Consider the following 21120-nt stretch of genomic DNA (forward strand, 5'->3'; position numbering starts at 1 on the left):
ACCTTTGACACCCTCACTAATCAAGAACCTATCAACCTCTGCTTTGAATATATTCAATGACTTGGCCTCCATAGCCATCAGTTTTTGCAATCTTGATAACAGGGTTTTGTTTTTTTTAATTTACTGTTGTGTTTCTTACATTAAAAAATATCAATAGAAACAGAAAGTATCAAAAGAAAGAGAAATGATCAGAGAAAAGATTATCTTTGAAACTCGCTTCTCAAAAAGGAGGTATAATCAGAATCTTGGAGCATTTTTCAGGCCAAGGCAGACAGACGCTTGGTAAGCAAAAGGATGAATGTATGTAGCAGCACAGGTTTAAGGGGCTGAATGGCCTATTTCTGCCCTTGGCTGATATATTTGATGATCTGGCCCTCCTATTGTTTTTACAAAATGGTAACCTATCCCAAAAGGTTCCTTTGTCAAATTAAAATTTTAGTACATTAGAAAAATATTTTTCAAATCTGTAAACAGTAAATCAGAATCTACAGCTTGTGTTTAAGCCTCACTGTCTCAGGCTTGTGCACGATCAGCAATGGGGGAATTGACTGGCTGTGGTGGTTTGTGATCCCATCCTGCATCCAATCATGCTACCTCTTCAAATTCGGCAACTGTTTGGTGCAGTTAAAATCCAATATATTGATTCTGATTTCCGACAAGCAGGTTAATTGGTGGAGGAATGTCTTATAATGGAAGTGTGCATTTGCTGCTGAGTTGTTTGGTCGGTAAGAATGATGTACGATCCCAGAGTAAAATTTTAGTTTTTTTTTAGTGTTGCTACAATGTTGCATTTCAATCCATATGCCAACTTTCAGCTTAGAATTTCGCATTGCTGTGCCAAGTATGGAATGAGGTTAAAAATGGCAGATAGATAGTACCAAGTGTTCTCAGGACGAGTGGGATGCCAGTAGTATACATTTGATTGTGACTTCACTATATGGATGCATCCTGACAGAGATTGGAAGAATTTGTTGTTTCATATCAGTACCACAGAAATGCAGCGTAACAACGTGCCGGTATGTGAATGCTTCATGCCTCCAAAGTGAAGTTATTGCATTCCCCTCCGGACCCACCAAAAGCAAACCAGTTGATAGATGTTGATACCTCTCCCAATGAAGAACTATCAACAAAATCACATCAGGTACAATTGCTATCATTGACCTGTGGTGTTGTTGCATGGGAACCATGCTGACTGTGTTACCGTGAGTTAGATACACCTGCCTGTGTCTGGCCCACAGCTCTCTGAGCCTCTCCTATCCATGTACATATCTAGAGGGCTTTTAAATATTGCTAACGTGCCTGATTCAACCACTTTTTCTGGCAGCTCATCCCAAACATGGACCACCCTTTGAGTGATAAAGCTGCCCCTGATGCCCCTTTTAAATCTCTCACCTCTGATCTTAAACCTATGTACTTGTTTTTAGCACCTGCATCCTGAACCGTTGACAACTCCTTTACCTCCACAGATGCTGCTAGACTCAATTACATCTTCCAAGAGTTGTTTCCTTGCGTATCATGGTTGTTAAACCGATTGATAAAATGAAGTTGCACAGTAGAAGGGCCGATAGGCCTGTTTCTGTGAAGTACATGAACTGAACTGAATTCCTAGCAGAATACCTCAAACCAAGATCAGACTTTTCAGTGAATTTATAAATGCTCAAAGTGCAGTACAAGTCTGACATGAAACTGATAAACAAAAAGCATGTACTCTGAGAATTGCTCAAAGAGATCGACTCGCATCCTGTAAAAGGAGTAATAGCATGAAAAGAGTATGTCTTATCAATATCAAAACAAATCATCACAGCAAATGTCACGATCAGTGGAGTCTGGATATCGATGGCTTTGATATTATAGTTAGCAATATAAATAGTTTCCTGCCCCAAGGCAGAGCCTAAAGAATTACAACAGGAGATGACTAGTTCGACCTAGATAGACTAGATTTTGCTTCCATTTCTTAGTGTGAAACCAAAATTTTGTTCCTGCATTTTTATAAACAGACTAATAGATCATAGCATCTATTGCAGTACTTGTCTGGAGCACAGATTCTGAGTGGCACTAGCCCAGTATGCACTTACATCAAATAGTTTATTGACAAAGGATGTGAGGCACAAGCTTTTCAAATAATTTAAAGGAGGTTTTTTATGCATGCATTGTAAAAATATTAAAAGATAATATGGAACTATTATAAATAAAACAGTAAAGGCTTACATTAATTTAAGGACTTTTATATAATTGCAAACCAAAGACAGTTCACAGGTGAACGTGAGGACCCAGAATGAAAAAAAATATAGGATGGCTTGACTGAATGTTTTTAAATGGATGAAAGACATAAAAAAGGCAGACAACTGGGATGCCTACCAAGGGAGTTCTGAAGTCAGGTCAGCTGGCTTAAAATCTTTAGTGTTAGTGGTGGAGTAAGTCCGCAGCATAAATCTTAAGAGGCCCTAGATGGAAGAATAGATTTAGTGTCTGGTTGGGATGGGTGGGGATGTTAGGAGAATATAGGACTTGAAGATTTTTTCAAAGAAATGGTGAAGTGTTTTTCATCAAACTGCCCACAATTGCTGGGTGGTACGTAGATCAGGTATTCCACCAACCACAAAATATCAGGAGCTCAGGGACTGAATCATTTTCAAATTTGCATCTCATTTGAATTGGGTCACTGAGATGCCAAGCACTTAATAAATACTGACCGCAAAACTGGAAGAAATCTATGAAAAGATAATTAGCAAAGACTGTAATATGTCCTATATTAAAATATGAAACTATGGCATTTGACTTACTCTTGCAATTATTGAAAGTTATTGTGGTTTTACTTCTCTAGTTCTGTAACATTCATGTTATAGAAGTATCAACTCTGATATCTCACTGGCAAACTGAAAAGACCACATTTTTTCCAGTCCTTCCTATAAAGTTCTTCCAGCCTTCAAAGAACAAGAATCAATTTTATGATTCTTAGTATCTTTGGATAGAATACTTCCTTTGCTTTCAGAACTTTAATGAGTCCCTTGTTGACTAGGATTGGATATGTTCTCAGAAGGTAAAGCAGAGTTTTCAGGTTTATTACCACTGACAATTGTGAAATTTAATTTGTTGCAGTACCACAGTGCAAGACATAAATGACTAAAAGAATAAAATAAATAAGTATTAAAAAACCCAATAAAAATAAATAAGTAATGCAAAAGAGGAGTAGCAAGGTAGTGTTCAAGGGTTAATGGAACATTCATAAATCTGATGGCAGAAAGAAAGAAGCTGTTGCTGAAAGACTGACTTTGGGTCTTCAGGCTCCTTTTTCTCCCTTCTGGTGATAGCAATGAGAAAGAGTATGTACTGGGTTGGTGGCCCTCTCTCGGTTGAGATAAACCAATGATGTTGTGTCCTATCTACCTGCATTGTTGGTGCAGTGCCATCTGTGACCAATATGAGAATGGCAGTCTCTTTTGCAAAGGTCATATCTGTAAGTGGTGAATGCAGCGTTCATCTCTATGGGCCTGTTTGTCTTCTGCCACTTTCAGGAATTTTTCCTCGCCTGACTTAAGGTGTTTCTGAGGGTATTTTTTGATCTGCTGTGGTCGGCTGCAAGTTCCTCCCAGGCCACGATGTCCAGCACCTTCATGTCCCGCTTGCAGACATCCTTGTAGCACAGTTGCTGGCAGTCAGCAGTTCTCTTGCATGAAGCCAGCTCACCATAGAGAATGTCTTTTGGGATACGGCTACCCTGCACGCGGCAGACATGGCTCAGCCAGCACAGCCTACGCTGCCTGAGCACGGTGTACATGTTGGGAAGGCCAGCACGAGAGAGAGCCTCAGCATTGGGTATTCTGTCTCTCCAGGAGATGCCCAGGATGTGACAAAAGTACCTTAAATGAGCCTTCTCCTGCGTGTCCAGCTCCCACTGTTGTACATAGTGTGCTGGTGACACAAGCGTTGTACGCTGCCGTCATTGTTTTGACCGAGAGTTTGGAGTTCTGTCATGCTCATGTAGTGAGGCAGGGGAGAGTTGTTGCAGCCTTCCCGATGCACTTGTCGATTTCTACGTCTCTGATCATAGCTTCGCGAACTTTAGTTTTGGCTCTTAGGCGGGTAAAGTTAAAAAGCCTACCATCTGACTTGGAGTGGCAGTGGACCCCCTCAGTTGCAGTGCCAAACGCATGCCTCAGGAGAAGGGCTAAGAAGATCCCAAAGAGAATTGGGGCGAGAACACAGCCTTGCCAGGCCTTGCTGCTTATGTCCTGGGTGGTAAGGGTCCTTAATGATGGATGGCACCTTCTTGAGGCACTACCTTTTTGAAGATGTCCTTAATAGTGGCAGGCTTGTGCCTATGATGGAGCTCACTGGGTTTACAGCTCTCTGCAGCTTTTATAAATCCTGTGCATTGGAGCCTCCATACCAGTCAGGATGCATTCAGTTACAACTTGCTAGTGTCCTTGGTGACAAACCAAATCTCCTGAAACTACTAATGAAGCCGAGTCACTGGTGTGCCTTCTTTGTGATTGTGTTGGGCCCAGATCGCTCCTTTGAGATTTTGATACCCAGGAACTTGAAGTTGCTTGTCCTTCCACTGGCTGGCATGTCCATGAGGATTGGTGTGTGTTCTCTTGACTTCCCCTTCCTGAAGCTCATAATCAATTCCTTGGACTTGTTGACGTTGAGTGCAAGTTTGTTGTTGTGGCACCAACCAGCTGATCTACACTATCTTACTGCTGTCACCTTCTGAGATTCTGCTGACAACTGTGGTGTCATCAGCAAATTTGTAGATGGCATTTGAGCTGTGCCTAGCCACACAGTCATGAGAGTAGAGAGCAGAGCAGTGAGCAAGCATACTTGAGGTATGCCTGTGTTGATTCTCAGTGCAAGGGAGATGTTATTAATGATCTGCCCTGACTGTGATCTCCTGATGAGGAAATCAAGAACCCAGCTGTGGAGGGATGTACAGAAGCCCAGGTTTGAAAGCTTATTTTTACTACTGTATTTCCATGTATAAGTTCTGTGGTTTAAACTTACAACTTATTTTTGTTTAATTGCAGCCCTGTGTTGATTAGGACATGCTGGAATTTATTGAAGTTCTTGGTGTTTTGCAAATTTATCTTCCACATTTAACATTCCACGGTTGCAGCCTGACCTGCTGAGTTCCTCCGGCAGTTTCCGTATGAAGCTTTGGATTTCCAGCATCTGCAGAATTTCTTGTGTTTGCAACTTTACCTGTAGTTTATTAGACTCATTCATGTCATCTACCTTGAGAGCTGTAGACGTTTTGATATGGATGATATTTATTCTATTCAATTGTTTTCCCCATCATTCTTTATGCTGTACATTCTTGAAGAAATATGGCAACATTTCTTTTTAACATTGCTACCTATGAGATACTGTTCACCTAATTTTTCTTCCAAAGGAATAAAAATTGGCAAAGCAATCCACTACTTGTTGCTGCCTTGTGTTGTTACATTCTGTAGTGATGATGTAATATATTCATTTGCAACCAGATTAATTATAATCAAAGACAGTTGTGTCTCCAACATACTACAGGTTGAGTTTCCCTTATTGTAAATTCTTGGGGCCAGAAGCGTTTTGGATTTTGAGCTTGTTATTTAGATTTTGGAATAGATAATGAGATAGCTTGGGATCGCCATAATTTCCGACTCTGAATTATGTATGTGATACAGGTAAGAAGTCTTTGTCTTACGCTTGTTCATCATACATATGCATTTAGCAGTAAAAATAATTGTTGTTGTATGCTGTTAAGTTGCATTGACTCGTGGCCACCATATGGATAGTGAAGTCTTCGTAAGAAGATACAGAAGTAGATTGCCTGGCCTTTCTTCCATGCAGATACTGCTGCTGCTGGAACCTGGCCGGATTCAAACATAGGGCCATCCACCTCGAAGTCCAGTGCTGGTGCCACTACACTACCAGCCAGCCTCAAAAGAAACTATTACATACCATTAATATAATGTGTGCCCGGAATCAGCTGTTGAACAATATCAACTCCACCAATGATGTCGTGTTTTAATTAAAAGGTTACAGTATGTTGTATTTGTATTTTACTTTTATTTAGGTTTATGTAAGGTACAGAAGCATTCAGCGTCGTAGACTTCTTCTAGTGTTAGATTTTCAGTGGTGATTATCTTGGCAAACACATCAATGAATTTCTCTGCTGCTCTGTGACCTGCAGACACCTTATCTTTAAATTTTTTAAAGTCTTTAAAAATTTAATGCTGTGCCTTAATTTTCTGCAACCATCCTGCTGTATATTCACAATTACCTTGAATTTTCAGCTTGTTGTGATAGATCGTTTCTTGTTTCATGATCAGCATACTGTTAAGCCACAAATGTTCACTCCAACACTGATGAATCCAGTCTTTCAATACACTTTCAAGATCTTTGTTTTTCACTTTATGCAGTGTTTTTCTATTTTTCATTGAATTCTGTTTAATACATATGTGAGGTCACTTCTCCGAACTGTCTGTGGTGTGCAGAGGCCTGCACCTTACTCAATGCCTTATGAAATTTTCCATTTATGATGTCATGTCAGCACTGAAAAAAGATTGGATTTCAGAGGTTTGTGGATTTTAGGATAAAATGTACTCAAACTGTAGCTGTGTTTATGAATTTCAGGATTTTTAGTCTGGGAGCTGCATTTCTTTCACCTTCCTCATTGCAGCTGACTATGGCTCCCACTTCTCACCATTTTGTCCATCAGAATTTAGAGTGCAATAGGTGAAAATTGCAGAGAATCCAATTTAATATGTTAGTTAATAGAAGTTTTATGATTTCCATGCTATTTTACTCTTCTACTTCATTGACTAACTCTTGCAGTCCTATAGTTTCCCAAAAGTACAAAATAATAATTTAGTGAATATTGATATTCAGCTCTGACTTTGCCCTGACATCTACAGATTTCGCTGCAATTAAGCAACAACGCAAACAGGAGTTGTAGATGTTGATATGTATGTGTAAAGTGCTCTCCTCACAGCAGTGTCATCACAATGTTATTGGATGCACATTGCTGCATCTGCACTCCATAGAAATTGCAAAATCAATTAAGGTCAGCAAAAAGCAGTGATAACTCACTGGCAAAGAATTGGTAACTGGATCATGTTAATTACGCAGTGCTAAGTATAAAAGTCCGAAATGATATCCTTTACTGTATAGCTTTTCCCTTCAAAGGCCCACACACTTCAGTACCTTAAAATTACAGTAATTACGGTTTGTAATAAACCCAGTGGCCCATAATTTGTTGCCAAATTAACATGCACCATATAACAACCACCATTATTAATGTTCAGATTCTGTATTAACATCAGGAAGTGCAGCTGAGGTTAAGCATTGAAACTCAAAAGGTATTGCTATCTAGCCTTGAGCACGAAACTTGCTACTGACTGCTGTCCATTTTATTTTGCATAATTGTTGTGATAAATGCTAATTACTGCTAATTACCTTTCTGCCATTGAAAGTTAATTTTTGCAAATATAATATCAAATGATTTCCTATTTTTCTTATTCTGTAACTTTCATTATTTAAAATTAAAATGAAAACTTGTTTTATTTGTCCTTTTGGTCTACTTCCTTTCAAGTTTAACTTGACTTCCTTTACTTTTACTTTTAATTCTGTACTTGATTTGCAATGAAGTCAATTAGACCTTTTCAGTACCTGCAAACCCCTCAATATAATTCGTGAAGGAGAGCAGAGATGCTTGATCTTTTCATTCAGGTCCTAGATTATCTGAATTCATTATTCTCTGTTCAAACTTCCAGAAACTTTTGCAATGAAAATGGAATTTAAAGCTTAAGGTGCAAAAAATTCTTCCTAACTGGAGATACAGTTAGATTCTCTCTTTGAGCATATTATGGCCTTTTGTAATATTCACTAAACGTATACATTTGGAAGTGGTTTGAAAAGCCGGATATGTTAGAGGAGAAAAAGCTAACTGATGTCAGAAATCTTTATTCCAATAACTGCTCATGGAGTGGTAAGAGCACAGGACATGATTTGTTCCTTCAAAGCCATGCAGAAGCATTGGAGTTTGTTGCACCCACATATTTTTATTTTAGTTTTGCAATTTTTTTTCCAAGCCCTCATTTAATTCAATGTTTAAAGACACAATTGAATACACCTTCAGCACCCTCCCCAACGATATTTTCTGGATGCTAACCACAAGCTGAATGACATAGTGATGGCATTGAACATTGATTACTCTAATTTCCATTAATGCCCCCTCCCCTTCTTACCCCATCCCTTATCTATCTTTTTATTTATTTATCATTTCCCCTTTTTTTCTTCTTTTCTCTCTCTCTCTTTCTCTCTCTGGTCCTCTCACAATCACTCCTTGACTGTTCTCCATCAAACTCTGGTGCTCCTCTCCCCCTTTCTTTCTCCCTTGGCCTCCCATCCCATGATCCTTTCCCTTCTCCAGCTGTGTATCCCTTTTGCCAATCAACTTTCCAGCTCTTAGCTTCATCCCTCCCCCTCATGTCTTATTATATCATTGTGGATCTCCCCCTCCCCCTCCCACTTTGAAATCTCTTACTATCTTTTCTTTCAGTTAGTCCTGACGAAGGGTCTCGGCCCGAAACGTCGACTGTACTTCTTCCTATAGATGCTGCCTGGCCTGCTGCGTTCCACCAGCATTTTGTGTATGTTGGTTAAATTTCCAGCATCTGCAGATTTCCTCTTGTTGTAGTTTTCCCTCTTGCACTTATGTTATTTTTGTCAAAAATATATGCACTCAGATTCTTGACTCTTTCACACGCCACTCTCTTTCTCCTTGCTCCTTCTATTCCTTCATTATTTTGAGTCCTCAAGCTTCTCCATAAGATGCAAAACCATGGACCAGTCCTGTTGATCTTTACCAAATCCTCTCTAACAATCTTGTGGTGACCAGAATTAGTTGCAGTGAGCTATTGTTCGATAGCCACTATTCCATCACAATTTTGCATCAGATGCTTCCATTTATAAAGTTCAGGATCCCTTATAGTATATTTATTTTCTTTATTAAGTGATACAACATGGTAACAGGTACTTCCAGCCTAATGAGCCTGTGATACCCAAATACGCCTGAGTGACCAATTAACCCATGAATCTGTACATCTTTGGGACGAGGGAGGAAATTGGAGTCCCCAAATCCCCCTCTCCACCCACAAAAAAAGCCTGAGAAAGACTGGCCAAAAAAACACAGGATACAGAAACCCTGAAGACTGAAAAAAGTCCACAGTCCAAGTCTACATCCAAAATGCAGAAAACCTGGGCAACATTCTCCCTCTTCTTACAGAGCGAACTCACCAATGATAAAAAGGTGGTCTCCCTTCTCCATGCAGACCAATCTCACCAAAGGCAGTCCCTTCTCTCCATGCAGACCAACCTCACCAAAGGCAGTCCCTCCTCTCCATGCAGACCAACCTCACCAAAGGCAGTCCCTCCTCTCCATGCAGACCAATCTCACCAAAGGCAGTCCCTCCTCTCCATGCAGCCAGATTTCGCCCTGCGATGAAAAGGCAGACAGCTGGTGTTTCAGTCTCCCTCGTCACTCTAATCGGTGTCAAATGCAATTGAACATTGGCTCGCAGCCTTTTCACCTCGAAGTTCCTTCATGCTGCCTCAGAGTCCCCTCGGAGACTGTAGAGTGTTGAAACAACCACATGATCTCCAAACTGCAAATCACAGGCTCCAACAGTTCCAGAGTCACATTCAAGATACAAAATACAAATGTAAAAGACATAAAAAAGTGAAATATATGATTTCATGGACTATTCAGACTGAAGGAGAGTTTTTTTTTGTGTGGAGAGGAGGGATTTGTGGTTTGATGATTGTGCTGCCTTTCTTTTCTTTTTTGGTTTCATGGCTACCAGTCCTAATCCATGATAGTAACAATGTGCACATTTTGGACAGGAAGGACAGGTGTTTTGAAAGAGGGGTTAAAGAAGCCATCTTTGTTAAACTGGAAAACCCATCCCTGAACAGAGGGCGTGGGGTACGACACCACCTATCAGCTACTTACAATACAGTCCTAACATCTCCTACCCCAGCATCTCCATAACAGTTCACACCTCCATTCATGCAAAGATAAAACTAATGACCCTCTCATTACCTCTACAACTCTTAACAACCCTCACGTAATTGCTATACCTTTAAACAACTCACAGAGTTTATAAGCTGGAAAACTGCCCACCAAGGATCAGAACTGAAGAAGTCTCTCGGATGAGTGACGAAACATCTTCTAGACAACACGGCAAGTCCAGTTGCCTTGATTTACTACTGCTTGATGTACTGTGATGTGGATGGCTGAGAACTTTCATAGACACAATAAACAGGGAGGTGAACTAGTTTTGAAGATCGGAGAGTTACAGTGAGGGTACCTGTAGTATCTATATTGGATAGGGCTTAAAATATTCTATTGAGTTTAGTGAATCAAACCCAATACCATCACACTGCCTGTTTGTGGGGTAAGAGTTAGGATTATGCCCTGGGACCATTTGCAATTTTTCGGGTAATGAAGCAAATCCTGGATAACATTTGGTGATGGGGCTTTGAGTGAAAAATAACTTCATGCCATGCAAGTGCCAAGTATTGACCATATCCAAAAAGAGGAAGGTCCCCTTGATATTTAATAGCATAGCTAACAATTGACTCCGCAGTCATTGACAGACTTGGCAGGATCAGAATCAGAATCAGGTTTATCATTAATATGTGTCTTGCAATTTGTTCTTTTGAAGCAGCAATACAGTGCAAGACATAAAAATCATTATAAGTTGTGAAATATATAAATAGTGCACAAGAGAAGTAGTGATGCCAAGAGGCATGGTGAGGGTCTTCAGTGATGGATGCCACCTTCTTGAGGTTGAGCCTTTTGAAGATGCCCTCACTGGTGGGGAGATTTGTGTCGATGATGGAGCTAGCTGAAGCTTGCGATCTAGTGCATTGGAAACTCCATAGGAGTCAGTGATTCAGCCAGTCAGGATGTTCTCCACTGTACATCTGCTAGGGTCCTTCGTGATGTACCAAGCTTTCTCAAAATCCTAATGAAGTAGACCAACTGGCATTTGTCTTTTTTGTTGTCATTAATGTGTTGTATATTAATGTTAGCACCTAGGAACTTGAGGCTGCTCACACTTTCTACCACTGACCCTTCAATGAAGGCTAGTCTGTATTCTCCTAGCTTCCCCTTCCTGAAATCCATGATCAATTCCTTAGTTTGCTAATGATGTTACAAGTTTGCTATTACAACACCACTCAAAAAGCTGTTCTATCTCATTTCTGTCCACCATCTTGTCACTAACAGGGATTTTGCCAACAACCGTGCTGTCCTCAGTGAATTTATAAATGGCATTTGAGCTGTGCCTAACCACACAGTTATGAGTTTACAGAGAATAGAGCTTTGGGCTGAGGACACATCTTGAGATGCCAATGTATCAGAAACTCTGTGGGACAAGTGAAATCAGTAAGAGAGCTATTTCATGAAACATTAAAACTGAAGCAAAGAAAAGTAGGGTTCCATCCTTTTTCTTCCTCCTTTTCAACACACTTCACCATTGTCACTGGCTTGCTGATGCATGCACTCAAATTGTTTTTTTGTAAATCTACTGGATGCTGTTGTCAGCATGTGATAATCCCCTGTCATTCTGGATTTCCTGCCCTTTCGAGTAATGAGTAGTTACTTTTCAGGGTGACCAACCCGAGCAGGTTTCCACTGCATTTAAACCATCAAAATCAATTAAGCATTCAGCCAAAGCTCATTCACCTTCCAGACTCCAAAGTATAAGTGACTTGGATGTGTAGGTGGGGTAATGAAGGAAGACTTAAATTTTTATCACATCTTTCATGCTTTGATGCCGTATCAAAATTCAATGAAATACTTTGAAATCTAGTCAACATGGCAATGTAGGATGCATTGAAGCTAACTGATGCACAGCAAGGTCCCATAGACAGCAATATGATTATGATGAGATAATGTGTTTTATTAATGTTTAATTCTTTCATCATTGTACAGAAGCATTCTTCCACATATCACCTCCCAGCTTCTTATTTCACACCTCAGGTTGTCCTCAGTCCCTCCTCCCTCATCCCACTTTCTTATTCCGGCCTCTTCCCTCTTCCATTCCAATCCTAAGGAAGGGACTTGGTCCAAAACGTCAACTGTTTATTCTCCTCTGTTGATCCTGTCTGAATTGTTGAGTTGCAGCAGCAGTTTGTGTGTGTTGTTAATGTGTTTAATGATTTTGCTTGAAATAAGTATGGGGGGGTGGAGGAAGGGCAGGGCGAACTGCACACTTCTCTTTTCTTGTGTGAAGGGAGTTGAAAAGTTGAGTTTTTATTCCTTTTCATAACCTGCAGAGTTCTTCCAGCATTTTGTGTGTGTTACTCTGACTATTTAGTGATATTTTAACTGAGTACCTTGTTCCTGGACTGGCTTGAATATCCACAGTTTACTTGGAGCTGCCAAAATGCTGCAAAAAGTGCAGCCTGTGGCCTCCACCCAGATGTGTCATACACTTTTTTCCACTAAATGTGATTTGACTGTCTTGCTGTACATTTGTCCTGGTCTTTGAACGCAATCTGCAGTGCACTGATCTCTACACACTGAAATCTGCTGAACAGCTCTTTGAAGCCTGGTACCATTGTCTCTTTTTACTGTCATTGCATCTTGTGATGCTCCCCTCATTTGAAAGTGCTAGTGTTTATCCCAGGGCACCTGAAGCTATTTGTGGCTTTTGTATTCTCATCCCAGCAGAGATCTTCAAAAGAGCTCACTGGATTGAATCCATCACTCTTCTAATCTGTGTGCACAATATATTACTGAATGAACTCCCTGAGCTAATGTGGAAGTTGGAGTTTTATTGGCTGCTGGTTTCATTTCCACTCTTGAATCATAGGCAGATAAGAGATATTAAGGCAGCTAAATTGCAGCAGTTAACTTATGCCTACTTCTACTTTGAGAAACCATTTCAAGTAATTTCCCTGTAAATCTAAAATACAACGTAAACAGACACATTAATATGCCAATATAAATCCTCATAGCCAGAGGCAGATTTCCCATGTGATGCACCTTCATGGCTCCGTTTACCTTGGTTAAACTATCATTATTTAGAAATTTCCCATGAGTGTCAAAATAATCATCTCTGTTGTACTTAATAATGGAATATTAATCCTAAAAGCCCTCAGGCAATCTATATTTTTCAGGGGAACTGTGGGGCAGTGGTTGCAATCTCCAGCCAGACAGTTTATATTCGGAGCAACACCTGATAACATCAGATAACCATGGGTGCACAAACAACAGTGGATCTTTGCTGGGTTACCAAACAGTTCAAATGTCATTGATTGAAGCTGCAAAGATCTCTCAATGCCAATAGCTGACTGTACTTCTGAAGAGGTGCGTAGAACATTAACAGAGCAGCACTGGACTGGCCATTCAGCACAGGATCTGGCAATTTGTACTAAATGTCTGCTTTCTGTGTCTCATCCATATCCCTTCATTCCCTTCATGTCCAAGTGCCTGTCTAAAAGCCTCTTTAAACACCACCGGGCTGCTTCTTCCCCAACTACACCTCGTAATGTTGAAGAATGAATTTGGTGAAATTGTTATTGGAAACAGAGAAATGGCAGAAGAATTTAATAAGTACTTTAGACCTGTCTTCACTAGGGAAGACACAAGCAATCTGGATGGGCCAAGGACATAGGGTAACAGAGGAAATGAAACAGATTGACATTAGGAAGCAGAGGTGGTGAGTAGACTGATGGGACTGAAGGCTGACAAATCCCCAGGTCCAGATGGTCTGCATCCTAGGGTACTAAAAGAAGTGGCTCTGGAAATCGCAGATGCATTGGTAATCATTTTCCAATGTTCCTTAGATTCAGGATCGGTTCCTGAGGATTGGAGAATGGCTAATGTTATCCCACTTTTTAAGAAAGGAGGGAGAGAGAAACAGAGAACTATCGTCCTGTCAGCCTAACATAAGTAGTGGGGAAGATGCTAGAGTCTATTATTAAAGATGAAATAGTGGCATATCTAGATAGCAGTGATAGGATTGGGCTGAGCCAGCATGGATTTACCAAGGGCAAATCATGCTTGACTAATCTATTGGAGTTTTTCAAGGATGTAACCAGGAAGTTAGACAAGGGAGATCCAGTGGATGTAGTGTACCTCGATTTTCAGAAGGCATTTGATAAGGTCCCACATAGGAGATTGGTGGGTAAAATCAGAGCTCATGGCGTTGGGGGGTAAGATATTGACATGGATAGAAAACTGGTTGGCAGATAGAAAGCAAAGGGTAGCGGTGAATGGGTGTTTCTCGGAATGGCAGGTGGTGACTAGTGGGGTGCCACAGGGCTTGGTATTGGGACCACAGCTGTTTACGATTTACATCAATAATTTAGATGAAGGCATTGAGAATAACATCAGCAAGTTTGCTGATGATACTAAGCTGGGAGGCAGAGTGACATGTGATGAGGATGTTAGGAGAATTCAGGGTGACTTGGATAGGCTGGGTGAGTGGGCAGATACTTGGCAGATGACGTTTAATGTGAATAAGTGTGAGGTTATCCACTTTGGGAGAGAACAGGAAGGCAGATTATTATCTGAATGGTGTAGAGTTAGGTAAGAGAGAACTACAAAGAGATCTAGGAGTCCTTGTTCATCAGTCAGTGAAGGTGAATGAGCAAATGCAGCAGGCAGTGAAGAAGGCTACTGGAATGTTGGCCTTGATTACAAAGGGAATTGAGTACAAGAGCAAGGAAATCCTCTTGCATTTGTACAGGGCCCTGGTGAGATCATACCTGGAGTATTGTGTACAGTTTTGGTCTCCAAGGTTAAGGAAGGACATCCTGGCTGTAGAGAAAGTGCAGCGTAGATTCACGAGGTTAATCCCTGGGTTGTCCGGACCGTCTTACGCAGAGGGGTTAAAGAGACTGGGCTTGTACACACTGGAATTAAGGAGATTGAGAGGGGATCTGATGGCAACATATAAGATTATTAAGGGATTGGACAAGATAGAGGCAGGAAATATGTTCCAGATGCTGGGAGAGTCCAGTACCAGAGGGCATGGTTTGAGAATTAATGGTAGGTCATTTAGGACAGAGTTAAAGAAAAACTTCTTCTCCCAGAGAGTTGTGGAGGTGTGGAATGCACTGCCTCAGAAGGCAGTGGAGGCCACTTCTCTGGATGCTTTCAAGAAGGAGCTAGAAAGGTATCTTATGGATAGGGGAATCAAGGGGTATGGGGACAAGGCAGGAACCGGGTATTGATAGTAGATGATCAGCCATGATCTCAGAATGGCGGTGCAGGCTCGAAGGGCCGAATGGTCTACTTCTGCACCTATTGTCTATTGTAATTCATCCCAGTTGCCCACCACTCTCCGTGTAAAATTAATTATGTAAAAAAATCCTTTAAACATTTCCCTTCTGATTGTAGAAGCATATCTGCTAGTGTTTGACATTTTTACCATGGGGAAATGATTCTGACTGTTTATCTATCTATGACTCTCATAGTTTAAACTCCATCAGCTCTCCCCTCAACCTCTGACGTAAGAACAACCCAAGATGGTGCGAACTTTCCTTATATCTACTACCCTCTAATCCAGGCAACATTCTTGCAAACCTCTTCTGCACTATCTCCACATCCTTTGGATAATGGGGTGACCAGAAATACATACAGTACTTTGTGGGGTCTGAATAAAGATTTATATAATTAGGTAATCCTTAGGTTTGGTCAGTTCAATGAATCCTTTTATTATAGAGGACACATAGGAAGATTATAAAGCCTCCTACTTTAAATGGAAGAGTAGCATAATCAACCTATTAGGAAATAATATGTGATCTGTCTTTGAATGTGTAGGTTGTGATTCTATGCTGCAGGGCACTAGGAGAATGATTGAGCACCCCACCTGCTCTGCTCTATATCAGCTGATAGATCATTAGGCAACTACAAGGAGTTTTATTTTACTGTTATGTTGCTAGAAAAAGCAAAACTGCCATACCCAAAGCCAGCCTTGGCAGCTTCCACTCTGGGAAAGCAACTCGGCTGAGACGGAAGCCCTCAATGAATAAATATGTCTCTTGGCCGGAGTCCAATAGGTGTCTTAATATTGCAAAAGGCACTTGCTCATCAGTGACCTACTAAGTAGTAATGAAGCTTATCCCCCAAAATAGCCAGGTCTCAAGTTAACACTAACTGTGCTTTACCAGCTGGCTGGCTAAAGATAGGGCAGGGAAAGCCACCTGGAAGAACAGGTCATCTTTCAGACTTAATAACAAAGTATTAGATGTTTGTATTATAATTGTTTGTTCATTATTAAAATTGAGTTTTTCCATATTTTTGCTCTCACATGCCCTTGCTGCTGCAATCACTGGCTACTGTCACTCACTGGACAACTTCATTCACTGCCCCTCCCTCCCGCACGTCACTCACTGTCCTTCCCACAGTTCCACTGACTGCCCTGTACATGCTCTACCCACTGCCTACTCACTGCTGTACTCACTGTGCCTTGCCCTTGCTGCCTTTAGTCACTGAGTCAGCTACTGCCCCCTTTCCTTCTTCACTCATTCTCCCTCTCATCTCTAGTCCCAGACATTTCCCACCTACTCTATGCTTCACTACACCTGCAGTGCATTTACCTATCTCGCTACACCTGTCCCCACCCGAAATACACCCAGTCTTATTTAGTAACAGACCTGTACCTACAATAATGTGTAATATTTTAATAGCAGGCTGCCGTCCACCAGCACAGAATATCTTGAATATTGATCTGGATCTGGACGAAGGACTAGAAAATCAGTCTAATTCTAATATAATCCCATAGTCTTTGGAGTCAGACCGAGTGATGATCCTGGTTCTCATCCTGATATTTGAGATCTGGAGGCCTGGTGTTTGCAGGGTCCATGTTGTACATCCTGATTTAAAGAAATAACTTACCCGGTGTTCTTCTAATACTCTGGTCAAACCAAACGACTCGTGACTGCTGAAATATAGACAGAATTTTCATCAGCTTGGACTGCAAAGAGCCACTGTGAAGCTGCTGCAGAGTTACTTAACCTGGGCTTACTTCGGCAAGCAGTGGAGCCCAGTTTGTGCAGAACACATTTTAGATTGGTTCTCACCAACTTCCCTTAGCACATCCCAATCATCACTGCAGCTGCAAATCTCAGAGTTGGATTCTGCATACATACTTTGATAATAAAAGTAACCATTGATGACATTCACAGTTTGCTGAGGGCTAGATCTGTGGTGTTCAATAATGGTGAACTAGAACTATACAAGAATTCCAGGTATGACCTAAGGAATGCTATTTTAAGTGCAAAGCATCAATTCCAATTGAGGCTAAAGATGGGTTTGCTGGCCATTACTTCCTACAAGGCAAAATCTAACATTGTGAATGGCTGTGATGTTTTACTCCCAGATGGGCTTTTATGTATCCTTTCAAAGGGAGAATAAAACTGCACATGTGTGATCTCTGTCTGTGAGGCTGATGTGACAATATCTTTCAAAAAGGGTGAACCCTTGTAAGGCGTGAGGCCCCAATGGTGTATGTACCTGGATGGACACTGTAAGCCTGTGCCAACCAATTTGTTGGAGAGTTCAAAGACATTTTTGACCTCTTACCGGCACAATCAGAGGTTCATACCTGCTTCAAAAGGGCGTTGATCATACCAGTGCCCAAAAAGAGCAGAGTTACTGTCTGAATGACTATTGCCCATTTGCACTCACATCTTCTGTGATGAAGTGCTTTGAAAGGTTGGTCATGGCTGGAATCAGCTCCTGCCTGAGCAAGGACATTGTCCAACTGCAACTTGCCTACTGTTACAATAGGTCTGCAGCAGATACAATGTCGTTGGCTTTCCACTTGACTTTGGCCTACCTGGAAGACAGCAATACCTATGTCCAGCTGCTCTTTACTGTGTACGTCTCAGCATTCCACACCATCGTACCCTCAGTACTAATCAACAAGCTTCAAAATCTGAGCCCCTGCAGCAAGGACAAACTGTATATGCAGAAAGGTGCTGGAAAAGGCCCAGTAACATCATGAAGGACCTACGCACCCTGCTCTTGGACTGTTTGTCCTAGTCCCATCAGGGAGGGGGCTACATAGCATCCACACTGAGACCACCAGACTCAAAAATGGTTATTTTCCCCAAGGCTGATTAACACCTCCACCCACAAACTCCACCACAACTTTATTATTTCCCATCAGTCATCTTATGTACAGCCTAGTGTCACTTTTTGAACATACAATCAACATATGCATATAAGTTATCTTATGTATTTATTTTTATTATGTACTTTTAAAATTGTGTTCTTTACCTCTTGACGTGGTTTGGATTCGAAGTAACAATTATTTCATTCTCCTTACACTTGTGTTCAAGAGGCATTAAACAATCTCGGATCTTGAACTGGGTCCTTTACTTCCTCATCATCAGACCGGTCAGTGTGAATTGGAAATAATACCCCCTCCTCCTTGACAATCAACACGGACACACCGCAAGGATGCGTGCTTAGCGCACTGCTCTACTCTCTCTACAACCTCGACTGTGTGCCTAGATACAGCTCAACCACCATCTATAAAATTTGCTGATGACAAAACCGCTGTTGGGAGAATCTCAGATGGTGACGAGGTGGCGTATATGACTGACATATGTCAGCTGATTGATGTCACAGCAACAACTTTGCACTCAGCATCAGTATGATGAAGGAAGCAGTTGATTGTGGAATTCAGGAAGGGGAAATTGAAGGAACACACACCAGTCCTTGTTGAAGGATCAGCCGTGGAAAGTGTGAGCAGTTTCAAGTTCCAGGGTGGCAACATCTCAGTCACAATGGAGGGCTGTCAGAGGTTACAGAGGGGCATTGACAGGATGCAAAACTGGGCTGAGAAGTGGCAGATGGAGTTCAACCCAGATACGTGTGAAGTAGTTCAAATGTGGTTAAAAGTGTGAAGTGGTAGGTCAAATATGATGGCAGAATATACCATTAATGGTAAGACTCTTGGCAGTGTGGAGGAGCAGAGGGTTCTTGGGGTCCAAGTCCATAAGACACTCAAAGCAGCTGTGCAGGATGACTCAGTGGTTAAGAAGGCGTATGGTGTATTGGCCTTCATCAATCGTGGAACTGAATTTAGGAGCTGAGGGGTAATGTTGCAGCTATATAGGACCCTAGTCAGACCCCACTTGGAGTACTGTGCTCAGTTTTGGTCACCTCACTACAGGAAGGATGTGAAAACTATTGAAAGGGTGCAGAGGAGATTTACAAGGACGTTGCTTGGATTGGGGAACATGTCTTATGAGGATAGGTTGAGTGAACTCGGCCTTTTCTCCTTGGAGTGACGGAGAATGAGAGGTGACCTGACATAGGTGTATGAGAGGCGTTGATTGTGTGGATAGTCAGAGGCTTTTTCCCAGAGCTGAAATGGTTGCCACAAGAGGACACAAGTTTAAGGTGCTGGGAAGTAGGTACAGAGGAGATGTCAGGGGTAAGTTTTTTACTCAGAGAGTGGTGTGCGCTTGGAATGGGCTGCCGGCAATGGTGGTAGAGGAGGATACGATAGGGTCTTTTAAGAGAATTTTGGATAGGTACAAGGAGTTTAGAAAAATAGAGGGCTGTGGGTTAGCCTAGTAATTTCTAGGTTAGGGACATGTTCGGCAGAACTTTGTGGGCCAAAGGGCCTGTTTTGTGCTGTAGGTTTTCTACATTTCTATGGCTGAAGATCTATCCTGGGCCCGACTTATTGATGAAATTACAAAGAAGCATGACAGTGGCTATATTTCATAGGAGTTTGAGCAGATTTGGTATGTTACCCAAGATTCTAGCAAATTTGCACTGATGTACTATGGAGAGCATTGTAATTGGTTGCATTGTCTGGTATGGAAGGGCCACTGCACAGGATCAAAAAAAGCTGTCGAAGGTTGCAAACTCAGCCAGCTCCACCATGGGCACGAGCCTTCCCAATGTCAAGGACATCTTCAAAAGCTGATGCTTAAAAAAGGTAGCATCCATCATTGAGGGGTCCCATTAACCAGGGTGCACCCTCTTATCATTGCTAACATCAGGGAGGAGGTACAGGAGCCAGAAGACACACCCTTGATATTTTAGAAACAGTTTCTTCCCCTACGCCAGCAGATTTCTGAAAGGACAATGAACCAACGATGAGCACGACTTCACTATTATTCTTTTCTTCTCTTTTTGCCGACTTATTGAATTTAGTTTATATACTGCCGCAAAGCAAAAATTTCACGACTTATGTCTGATATTAAACCTGATTCTGATTCTGATTCTAGTTTGGCCTCATTAGAGCAGACATTACTTATGTGAGACCTAAAGTGGATTCTGGAAGTGGCCTTTCATGCTGAGTTTGTGATAAATATCTCTTATAGCCAAAGATGATCATTTATTAACATAGAATTCTAATGCTCACTTTAAAACCTGTTACTAGGATATTGAACAGATTTGGCAGCCTTAGTTGAAAATACTTGCATGTTGAGTCTTATTCTCTCTGCCCACATTACTGAATACGAAATAAGACTCCCTGTGGCCTGTCTAAGGCAGATCTGATGGATGAATAAATGAAAATGTGTACTTTTTAAATGCCAGCTGGATATCTGCACACTTCCAGCATCATTTGCATTTTAGTGGGATTTTGAGAAAAAGCCTTCTCTTGTGCTGTGGCTCCTTAAAAAAAATCCTAGTCTGTAAGGAAAACTTATAAAATGATCAAATGTCAACTGTTTATTATTTATTTCTGGACTCGTCAGGTTGTGCTGTGATGGAAGCCCAAGCTTTGACCTTGTAGTAATTGTGTTTCAAATGGTGCATCGTATTTTGTTTTGCTGTGATCACTTGTTTTGGTTATTTGTTAAAGACCGTAGGAAGATTGAGCAATCACTACTCATGGATTCACCATCAATAATTGGTGGATCTTCTGATTTTGTGTTTAGCAAGAGGTGCCTGGTGTGGGTTTAGCCAACAAGTTAACTGCCTGTGGATTTTCCATGTTTCAAAATGACCTTATAGTGTAAGATTCAAGGGTGTTAAATAAAGTTCTGATACCTGAAGTAATTTCAGGAGAGTAATCCAAATGTGCAGAATATATTGCTGATTGTAAATTATCCAGTCTATAAAGTTTATATATTTATTAGGCAAAA

General features: G+C 41.2%; 1 protein-coding gene across 2 annotated transcripts in view; it reads left to right on the top strand.

Moving 5' to 3' along the window:
• The window catches only part of LOC132400631 (sodium/potassium-transporting ATPase subunit beta-1-interacting protein 3), a 511218-nt gene that overhangs the window by 123715 nt on the left and 366383 nt on the right, over positions 1-21120 (top strand). The gene's annotated exons all lie outside the window — the stretch shown is intronic.

This window comes from Hypanus sabinus, chromosome 1, assembly GCF_030144855.1.
Source record: "Hypanus sabinus isolate sHypSab1 chromosome 1, sHypSab1.hap1, whole genome shotgun sequence".
NCBI classification, from domain to species: Eukaryota; Metazoa; Chordata; class Chondrichthyes; order Myliobatiformes; family Dasyatidae; genus Hypanus; species Hypanus sabinus.